The 10,955-nt window shown below is 39.2% G+C and overlaps 1 non-coding gene across 1 annotated transcript; it reads left to right on the forward strand.

Moving 5' to 3' along the window:
• Nucleotides 1-5,521: 5,521 nt before the first annotated feature.
• LOC140625921 (U6 spliceosomal RNA) lies at nt 5,522-5,625 on the forward strand. The gene has a single exon (XR_012025189.1). It is a non-coding gene; the product is annotated as a U6 spliceosomal RNA (small nuclear RNA).
• Nucleotides 5,626-10,955: the final 5,330 nt, after the last annotated feature.

Here is a 10,955-nt window from a genome sequence, read left to right on the forward strand (position 1 = left end):
TTATTTAGAAAAAATATTATTCCAAATAGTAGTTCAGGACAAAGGAAATTAAAACGAAAAACAAAAAATCACAAGTAGTCTTTGGCCTCCAGGGCAAATATTATACTCAAGGTAGGGAAATGCAAAAAAAAAAAAATTTTTTTTTAATTTTTATTTATTTATGATAGTCACAGAGAGAGAGAGACACAGGCAGAGACATAGGCAGAGGGAGAAGCAGGTTCCATGCACCGGAAACCCGATGTGGGATTCAATCCCGGGTCTCCAGGATCGCGCCCTGGGCCAAAGGCAGGCGCTAAACCGCTGCGCCACCCAGGGATCCCCCCCCAAAATTTTTTTAATATTTTATTTATTTATTCATTCAGACACAGAGAGAGAGAGAGAAGCAGAGACACAGACAGAGAGAGAAGCAGGCTCCACACAGGGAGCCTGACATGGGACTCGATTCCAGGACTCCAGGATCAGGCCCTGGGCTGAAGGGGGCGCTAAATCGCTGAGCCATCCGGGCTGCCTGGGAAATGCAAAAAAAATTAAGCAAACTCTCTGAACATTATCAAAAAACAAATTATTAAAAAAAATTATTTTGCAGATGACACTTTAATATCAACACCATACCCTAATATTTATTAAAATTTTCTGGATATATTAATATTCTATTTAATACTCTGGTTTATTATTGGTTAAATTTGTGACTTTTTTATTTTTTATTTATTTTATTTATTTTTAAAGATTTCTTTATTTGAGAGAGCACACTTGTGTGAATGGGGGAAGGGCTTGAGGGAGAGGGAGATAGAGAATCTCAAGCAGACTCCCTGCTGAGCATGGAACTCCATACTTGATCCCACCACCACAAGATCATGACCTGAGCCAACCTGGGTGTCCCTATTTATTCACTTAAGTAGGTTCCATACCCAGTATGGAGCCCAACACAGGGCTTGAACTCACAACCCTGAGATTAAGACCTGAGCTGAAATCAAGAGTTGGACAAAACCAACTGAGCCACCCAGTCACTCATATCTTTTTTATTTTAATTTTTTTCTATTTTATTGTATTATATCATCTGTGTAAGTCTGCTCAAGCCTCTGATGGAACAGAAATAGAAATGGTATAAATAAACCATTTGGGCACTAGAATTTTAATTGTCCCTGGCAGGTTCCACCAGATTCACATATTTTAGCTGGAATGGGAGTGCTGTCTTCAAGCAAGGGATCATGAAGACAGCAAAGCAACTTACCAAGTGGCTAAAACACGTAGTATAATAGAGCTCCTATATGCAGCCAATACAAGTTTGTCTATATACCACCATAAATGAAATGCAGAAGTTTTCTTTCTTTTTTTTTTTTTTTTTTAAGATTTATTTATCTGAGACAGAGAGACAGATAGAGCATGAGTGGGGGGAGAAGCAGAAGGAGAGGGAGAAGCAGACACCTGGCTGGGCAGCCCAATGCGGGGCTTAATCCCAGGACCCTGGGATCATGACCTGAGCTGAAGGCAGATGCTTAATTGACTGAGCCACCCAGGTGGCCCCAGAAGATTCTGATATTTATTTTCATCTCCTCTTCATTATAGAACTGGTGAAAATCCTTAGCTGCAAATGGCTAAGTCGTAGATTCTGTTTTGATTTATCTTCTTGCATAGTTCAATGCTGATTTTCTTTTATGTGTTCTTTATGTGTTTAATGTGTTTTACCTGTCCTTAAACCATGCAGATCTGGCTGAGATGCAATGTGGCTTTTGAGATCAATGCCATTATTATTATTTGCAAAAGCAGTGACATTTTCTAAATCTGTAATTTCTGAATGATGGCTTCAGATAGAGATTTTATCCATTGTATTGCCAGTGAGGCTTGGCCAGAGCTCTGCCTTGCAAGTTCTGCTCCATGCCAGCTTCTCTCGCTCAGCTATCTCTATGATTAATGTCATCAGTATTTCAGTAGTACTGAATGAGAGTAGTACTGACTGATGAGAGGTATAATCTGTACACTTTGATTTTCTTCCACCTACTGCAAAAAACATGGTCTCCATTATATTTCATCTCAAACATTAGTTAAAACCTTCTTGTCCATATCCCTGAAAGGGTTTTACTGTTGAGCCAATTTAATCTCCCATTGTGAGGTCTACAATAGCATTTACACCATTGTATTGCAAATTATCTTTTTGGGAAGCCAGGAGATTATGGATTCCTTAAAACCTGGCACTTTAGAGTCAGGATTTAGCATAAATCTGACACATATTAGGTCCTCAATAAATGCAGAACTTATTTGAATAGATGAATGGACATAAAGCATACTTTTTAAGTAGCAGAGAAAACAACAGGAAAAATTTTCAAAGGAATTTAAGATATGAAATGAATTTCCTAAACTAAAAGTAAAAACCCAATTTAAGAATGGGCAAGGGCTCTAAATAGACATTTCTCAAAAAAAGATTACAAATGACCAATAAAAATATGAAATGATGTTCAGCATCATTAACCATTAGGGAAATACAAATCAAAATCACAATGAGGTACCACTTCACACTCACTAAGGTGGCTAAGATAAAAAAAGATAGATAAAAATATCTAAAAGGATGTGAAAAAATTGGAACCCTGAGATATTGCTAATGAGAATGTAAAATGGTGCAGTTACTTTGGAGAATAGTTTGACAGTTCTTCAAAAGTTGAGCATTGGAGCAGCGGTGGCTCAGTGGCTGAGTGTCAGCCTTTGACTTGGGTCATGATCCCGGGAGCCATTGGGCTCCCTGCAGGGAGACCTGCTTTTCCCTCTGCCTATGTCTCTGCCTCTCTTTCTGCGTCCCTCATGAATCAATCAATCAATCTTAAAAAAAAAAAAATAAAAGCTATGCATGGGTTTACGATATGACCCAGTAATTCCAATCCTAAGTATATATCCAAGAGAAATGAAAAAAAAAAAATCTACACAAATATTCATAGAAGCATTGTTCATTTGATTTATTTTTATATATTTTTTAAGATTTTATTTATTTATTCATAAGAGAGAGAGAAAGAGAGACGCAGAGACACAGGGAGCCTGATGTGGGACTGGATCCCCCGTCTCTGGGATCACACCCTGGGCTGAAGGCGGCGCTAAACTGCTGAGCCACCGGGCTGCCCGCATTGTTCATTTTAACCATAAAAAGGAAACAACTAAAATGTCCATTAACTGATAAATGGGTAAATAAATGTGGTATATCCATGCAATATAATATTACCCACCCATAAAACTAATGAAGTATTGATACATGCTACAACATGGATGAATCTTGAAGTCCATATATTGAGGGAAAGGAGCCAGTCACAGAAGACCACATATTGTATGATTCCATGTATGTGAAATGTCCAGAATAGGCAAATTTAGAGACAGAAAGTAGATTAGTGGTTGCACAGGGGTGGAAGACGAAGGACATGGGGAATAAATGTGAAGTGACAATACTGGATAAGGAGTCTCCTGTTGAGGTGATGAATGCATTTCAAATTGATCACGGTGATACTCTATGAATACACTAAAAGCTATTGAAGTGTCCACTTTGAATAGATGAATTGTATTGAGAATTATATCTCGGGCAGCCCTGGTGGCGCAGCGGTTTAGCGCCGCCTGCAGCCCAGGGCGTGATTCTGGAGACCCTGGATCGAGTCCCACATCGGGCTCTCTGTATGATGCCTGCTTCTCCTCTGCCTGTGTCTCTGCCTCTCTCTCTCTCTGTCTCTATGAATAAATAAATAAAATCTTTAAAAAAAAAAGAGAGAGAGAGAGAATTATATCTCAATAAAGGTTTTTTTTTTTTTTTTTTTTTTTTTTTTTTTTTTTTTTAAGACTTTACTCATTTAAGAGAAAGAGAGAGGGGGAGCCCCGGTGGCTCAGCGGTTTAGCACCACCTTCAGTCCAGGGCGTGATCCTGGAGACCCGGGATGGAGTCCTATGTCAGGCTTCCTGCATGGAGCCTGCTTCTCCCTCTGCCTGTGTCTCTGCCTCTCTCTCCTTCTGTGTCTCTCATGAAAAAATAAATAAATAATCTTAAAAAGAGAGAGAGAGAGAAAGAAAGAGAGAGAGAGCAAGGGGAAAGAAAGGCAGAGAGAGAAGCAGACTCCCGGCTCAGCAGGGAGCCCAATGTAGGGTTCCATCCTAGGACCCTGTGATCAAGACCTGAGCCAAAGGCAGACACTTAACTGATTGGGCCACTCAGGTGCCCCAATAAAGCTATTTTTTAAGAAGAGGAACTGAAAGGCATTTTGCCAGTAACAATCACATTGCTAATCCCCAAACTTTCACTTCTTTTGCAGGATACTGTTTAAGAACAAAACTATGCATAAGAAATGTAGCAGATTCTTAAAGAAAAAAAATATCTTTGTCCTTATACTAACCCTAGGAGCAGGACAAAATCAATATAATGAAACTGTATCACTTCTCATGGGCCTTTACCTAATGTTACTATTTATAAGTAATGCGGTTTATTGAAAACAATGCTTGAAATTTTAAGCTGTTTTAGGATATTAAAAGGGAAAAACCCTAAACCTATAAACGTTAGGCCTTACAGTAAATAATAGAATTTGTAAGCTTTGCTTAGATTAACAGTGGCCTTACTCCTTCCTTCCAAACTCTTGTACAAGCAAGTAGTGTATTAAGCAAGAGACAGAGGTGTGATAAGAAGAATCTCTTATAATAACAGTGTACCTGCAACCCCTGCTGAGATATCATCTGTTTGGTCGCAGGTTTGTTTTAATTTTTCTCAAGCAACTGCCAGCCAGTAACACTATCAATCCCATGCAACAATTACAGCAACCAAGATGATGAAACTGATAACCAATGGTACAAATCCATTATAACATCCATATGTAATCCATCACAGAGGATTTCAGGACAAGGGCTAGAGAAAGAAAAATTAATGAGGTCAGAATGGAAAACAAATGACAAGAGAACAGAGTGAAGTCACTAGCTCACTAGGATATACTTAGAAAATCAGCTGAAGTCTGCAAGCATTTTTGCAAATAACATTACAGCAGGAATAAGAAGGTGTTTGCCTTCTAGAACAGTTCCAGGAGGATGGATTTATATGACTTGTTTTAACAATCAGTAAAGTGACATTTACTTAACTTTTACACCTTACAAAGCACTTTCACATCTATTTTTGCATTTGAGCCTCCCTCCCGTGAGATAGATAGAGAAGGTAAGATAAGACTTGCCTCGTCATCACCATCATAAGAAATGACCTATATTAAACTCTTGCATCCCAGGCAAAAGGGGATGTTTTGACCCTATCTCTTTAATCCAATAAATACTTTGGGTCACAGGGAAAAATAAAGTTTCATGAAAATAATAGCTGTGAAAGAAAGCTCACCATAGTAGTAGTTAAAATGGACAGAATTTGACAAGGATAAAAACCTGATGACTGCAATGAATCTCACAGTAAAATGTACATGGAAAAAGTTGATCTGGCACATAATCATTTCAGTAAAATAAAAACGAGAATAGAAAAAATTGGAAATAGTTTCCTTGCATAAAAATTTGATCAAAATAATTAAATAGATTAGTGTTCGCTTCAGCAGCACGTGTACTAAAATTTGAATAATACAGGGATTAGCATCGCCCCTGCGCAAGGATAACACGTAAATTCATGAAGCATTCCATAATTTTTTGAACTATGGGAGAAAAACTGAGGGTTGCTGGCGAGGGGAGGTGGCTGGGAGGATACTGGGTGATGGGCATTAAGGAGAGCACTTGATGTAATGAACACTGGGTGTTATATGTAACTGAGGAATCACTATACTTTAGCTCTGAAATGAATAGTGCACTCTGTTAATTGATTTTAAATTAAAAAAAGAATTAAATAATGACTATTGTTTAAATGGGCATATTCATAAATACAGAGTTCAAAATGGCAGGTTAAAATCATGCATCTGATTCAAGTTGGAGAATAAAAAACAAGAAAGAGGGGCACCTGGGTGCCTCAGTCAGTTAAGCAGTTAAGGTTAAGTGTCTGCCTTCAGCTCAGGTCATGATCCCACAGTCCCAGTCCCTGAATTGAGCACCACATCAGGCTCCCTGTTCAGTGGAGAGGTTGCTTCTCCTCCCTCTGCCACTTTCCCTGTTTGTGCTCTCTCTCTTTGTCAAATAAATAAATAAAATCTTTGAAAAAAAAATTAAAAACAAAAAGAACATGGTGGACTCAAATTGACTTTTTTTTTTTTTTTTCAAATTGGCTTTATTAACTTGATTTTTAGAATCCTGCCTGCCTTCTTATTCAACATGACTCATGTTAGGTAAGTCTCAGTTGGGCTCTTTCTTTATCTGTAAAATGAGAAGTGTAATGTGGTGGATTAAATGAGATAATGTGAATAAAGTAGTTAGTATAGTAATGGCACAAGTGAAGTGTATTCTGACCCTGCCTTTTCCAAGAATTTATTGTATCCTTCCAGTATGCCAGGCCAGGATCTTTAAAAGTAGGTCTCCTAGTCACTAAACCAAGTTACTTCATCTGTAAGTACATTTCTTATACTTGACAAAATACCCAAAGCAGATCTTTGATGAAACTACAACAGAGCTTCACCTCTGACTGTCTACACATTTTATTTTTTTTTAAAGATTTATTTTTATTTATTTATGAGAGAGAGAGAGAGAGAGAGAATGAGAGGCAGAGGGAGAAGCAGGCTTCATGCTGGGATCCCGACGTGGGACTCGATCCCGTGATTCCAGGATCGTGCCCTGGGCCAAAGGCAGGTGCAAAACCGCTGAACCACCCAGGGATCCCCTGTCTACATATTTTAAAATAACAATCTTAGGGCAGCCCCGGTGACTCAGCAGTTTAGCGCCTCCTTCAGCCCAGGGCATGATCCTGGAGACCCGGGATCCACGTCCTGCGTGGAGCCTGATTCTCCCTCTGCTTGTGTCTCTGCCTCTCTCTCTCTGTGTGTGTCTCTCATGAATAAATAAATAAAATCTTTTTTTAAAAATAGAAATTTTATTTATTCATTTATTTTAAATAGAAATTTTAATTTAGAAAATATTGTCCAGGGATCCCTGGGTGGCGCAGCGGTTTGGCGCCTGCCTTTGGCCCAGGGCACGATCCTGGAGACCTGGGATCAAATCCCACGTCGGGCTCCCAGTGCATGGAGCCTGCTTCTCCCTCTGCCTGTGTCTCTGCCTCTCTCTCTCTCTCTCTCTCTCTCTCTCTGTGTGTGACTATCATAAATACATAAAAATTTAAAAAAAAAAAGAAAAGAAAAAAAAGAAAATATTGTCCAACCAACTACTGGGGTATAGAGTAAATTTTAAATTTTTTTTTATTTTTTTTTATTTGTGATAGTCACAGAGAGAGAGAGAGAATGAGGCAGAGACACAGGCAGAGGGAGAAGCAGGCTCCATGCACCGGGAGCCCGACGTGGGATTCGATCCCGGGTCTCCAGAATCGCGCCCTGGGCCAAAGGCAGGCGCCAAACCGCTGTGCCACCCAGGGATCCCTAGAGTAAATTTTAAATGCCCAGGTGGCTCAGTTGCTTAAGCATCAGACTCTTAATCTCAGCTCAGGTCTTGATCTCAGGGTCTTGAGTTCAAGCTTCAAGTTGGGCTCCACGCGGGTGTGGAACCTACTGAAAAAATATACTCCAGGTTATTTAGAAAATATAAAAATAAAAATACCTGTTTCTAACAAAATGTTTGATGCATAAATAGCTATTTAGTTTGACTTATCCACCCCAAAATTGGTTTATCTCTTCTCAAGAAAGAAAACATGGTCAATTAAGTAATGATATTCTTGGTTTCACTGACAATATGAGGTAGGGAATACTGGGAAACCATTCAGCCTATCAGTCTTATCATATGGAAAATAGACATGATAATATACACCCAATTCAGAGTTGTGAGAACTAATTAATATCTTTAAACTGCTTTGAAATTCCCATATGAAAGACATCTAATCTGATCTTTATCTAGAGAAAAGGGTAAGGCATGTATGGGAAGACAGTATTCACATAGAAGCTAAAATTGGCTCTTGCTTGTGTAACTTGAATTTCTACTTGGCAAGTATGTAATTTTGCAGAGGGAATGCTGTCATACATTTTTTTTAAGTTTATTTATTTATTTATTTATTTTAAAGAGGTTTTTTTTTTTTTTTTTTTTAAGATTTTACCTATTTATTCATGAGAGAGACAGAGAGAGAGAGGCAGGGATCCCTGGGTGGCGCAGTGGTTTGGCGCCTGCCTTTGGCCCAGGGCGCGATCCTGGAGACCCGGGATCGGATCCCACGTCGGGCTCCCGGTGCATGGAGCCTGCTTCTCCCTCTGCCTGTGTCTCTGCCTCTCTCTCTCTCTATGTGACTATCATAAATAAATAAAAATTTTAAAAAATAATAAAAAAAAAAGAGAGAGAGAGGCAGAGGCAGGTTTCCCATGGGGAGCCTGATGTGGGACTCGATCCCAGGATCCCAGGATCACAACCTGAGCCAAAGGCAGACACTCAACCACCAAACCACCCAGGTGCCCAAGTTTATTTATTTTTAAGTAATCTCTACACCCAACGTGGGGCTCAAACTTACAACCCTAGATCAAGAGTCACATACTCTCCCAAATGAGCCAGCCAAGCACCCCTGTCATACAGTTTTTAAAATACATGTTTCAGGGACACCTGAGTGGCTCAGTCGGTTGAGCATCTGCTTTTGGCTCAGGTCATTACTTGAGGTCCTGGGATCAAGTCCCACATCAAGCTCCCCGTTCAGCAGGGAGCCTGCTTCTCTCTCTCCTGTCTGCCACTCCCCTTGCTTGTGCTGTCTCTGTCACTCTCCCCCTCTGTCAACTAAATAAAAATAAATAAAATAAATAAACAAAAGTAAATAAAATACATGTTTCAAAAGCATTTAATACTCATTTTTTTCATTATTTCATCCTTCACGTAGTAGCTATATGATACCAACCACAGATACACAAAGTACTCAGTTCAGTATTCAGATTCAGTATTCATATATAGAACATGGAACTCTTTTGTGTGCCTTTTCTATTATTTTTTAATATCTTCCTTGCTTTTTCAATAACCATGAATATGCAATTGTTAATTGCTTTTTAACATAAGATTTCAGAAGTATATGACTGAGAAAACGAGAAAATCTCCCACAATCCCATGCCCCAGAAAAACCACTGCTAATAGTTTGATAAATATTCCTCAGTTTTTTCCCTTTAACTAACACACACACACACACACACACACACACACACACACACACAGGAATGCCTGGCTGGCTCAGTGGGTAGAGCATGTGACTCTTGATCTCTGGGTTGTGAGTTCCAGCCCCATGTTGGGCATGGAGATTACTTTAAAAAATAAAATACACACACACACACACACACACACACATCTATATATGCCTTCTAAAAGGTTTGTACCAATGGGGTGCCTGTGTGGTGCAGTCAGTTAAGCATCTGATTCTTGGTTTCGGGTCAGTCTCATCTCATCTCGTGGGATCAAGCCGCCTGTAGGCTCCATGCTCAGTGTAGGATCTGCTTGGAATTCTCTCTCCCCCTCTCTCTGCCCCTCCCCTGCTTACTCTCTCTCTAAAATAAATAAATAAATCTTTTAAAAATAAAAACAAAAAGTTTGTACCAGTATACACAATTTTATATATATATATATATATTTATTTATTTATATATAAAATTGTTATTATTAACAGATAAAGGATTAAATTGTACAGGGCTGAGACTAGAATGAGGCAAGAGAGGGGAGAGATGAGATGTCAGATTCCAGGAGGCACTCATTCTCAGGGTACAACACTACACTCCTATTTCCCTAAGAGTGAGTGTCTCCTTAGCTATTGTGCCCTAAGCCTTGGCCCTGGGTCATCTAGTCCCAGTCCCTCCTGCAATTTGCTTTTCCTTTTTCCCAATTAATTTATATTCCCATATAGAACTATCTCTTTTCAGTGACTGATGATCTCCACTAATGAATAGATCGTAACTTATTTGTCCAATCACCCTTTGAAAGACATGAGTTTGGGGATCCCTGGGTGGCTCACGAGAGACACAGAGAGAGAGAGAGAGAGAGTCAGAGACACAGGCAGAGGGAGAAGCAGGCTCCATGCAGGGAGCCTGTCGAGGGACTCGATCCTGGGTCTCCAGGATCACACCCTGGGCTGAAGGTGGTGCTAAACCGCTGAGCCACCCGGGGTGCCCACTTAAAATCTTTAAAAGATAATAAAATAAAATAAAATCTTTAAAATAAATAGATAAATAAATAAATAACACAGTTTAGCTTGCCCCCATTGTCCCCTCCTTCCAAACTCTGACAAGGAGTAACTTATTCTGTCTCTATAGATTGTCTTATTCTGGACATTTCAAATAAATAGAATTATATAATATGTGGCTTTTTGTGCTTGGCTTCTATCACTTGGTATAATGTCTTCATGATTCATATACTGGTATAGGCATAGTTCATTTTACTGTGCTTCTCTTTATTGCACTTTGCATATATTGCATTTTTTACAAACTGAAGGTTGTTTTTGTTGTTTTTTAAGTAAACTCTACACCAAACATGGGGCTCAAACTCCCGACCCCAAGATCAACTTACATGCCCTACTGACTGAGCCAGCCAGTCAGATTGAAGGTTTGCGGCCACATTTCAAGTCCATCAATAGAGCAAGTCTGTCAGCACCATTTTTCTAAAAGCATTTGTTCACTTCATGTCTTTGTGCCACACTTTGGTAATTCTTGAAATATTTCAAACTTTTTCATTATTATTATATTTGTTATGGTGATCTGTGATCACGATTATGACTCACTGGAAGCTCAGATAATGGTTAGCATTTTTTTAGCAAGAGTATTTTTAAATTAAGGTATATATATATTGGTTTTTTTTTTTTTTTTAAGATTTATTTATTCATTCAGAGAAACAGAGGCAGAGACACAGGCAGAGGAAGAAGCAGGCTCCATGCAGGAAGCCCGACGTGGGACTCGATTCTGGGTCTCCAGGATCACACCCTG

The sequence above is a fragment of the Canis lupus genome, chromosome 36 (assembly GCF_048164855.1).
Source record: "Canis lupus baileyi chromosome 36, mCanLup2.hap1, whole genome shotgun sequence".
In the NCBI taxonomy this organism is placed as follows: Eukaryota; Metazoa; Chordata; class Mammalia; order Carnivora; family Canidae; genus Canis; species Canis lupus.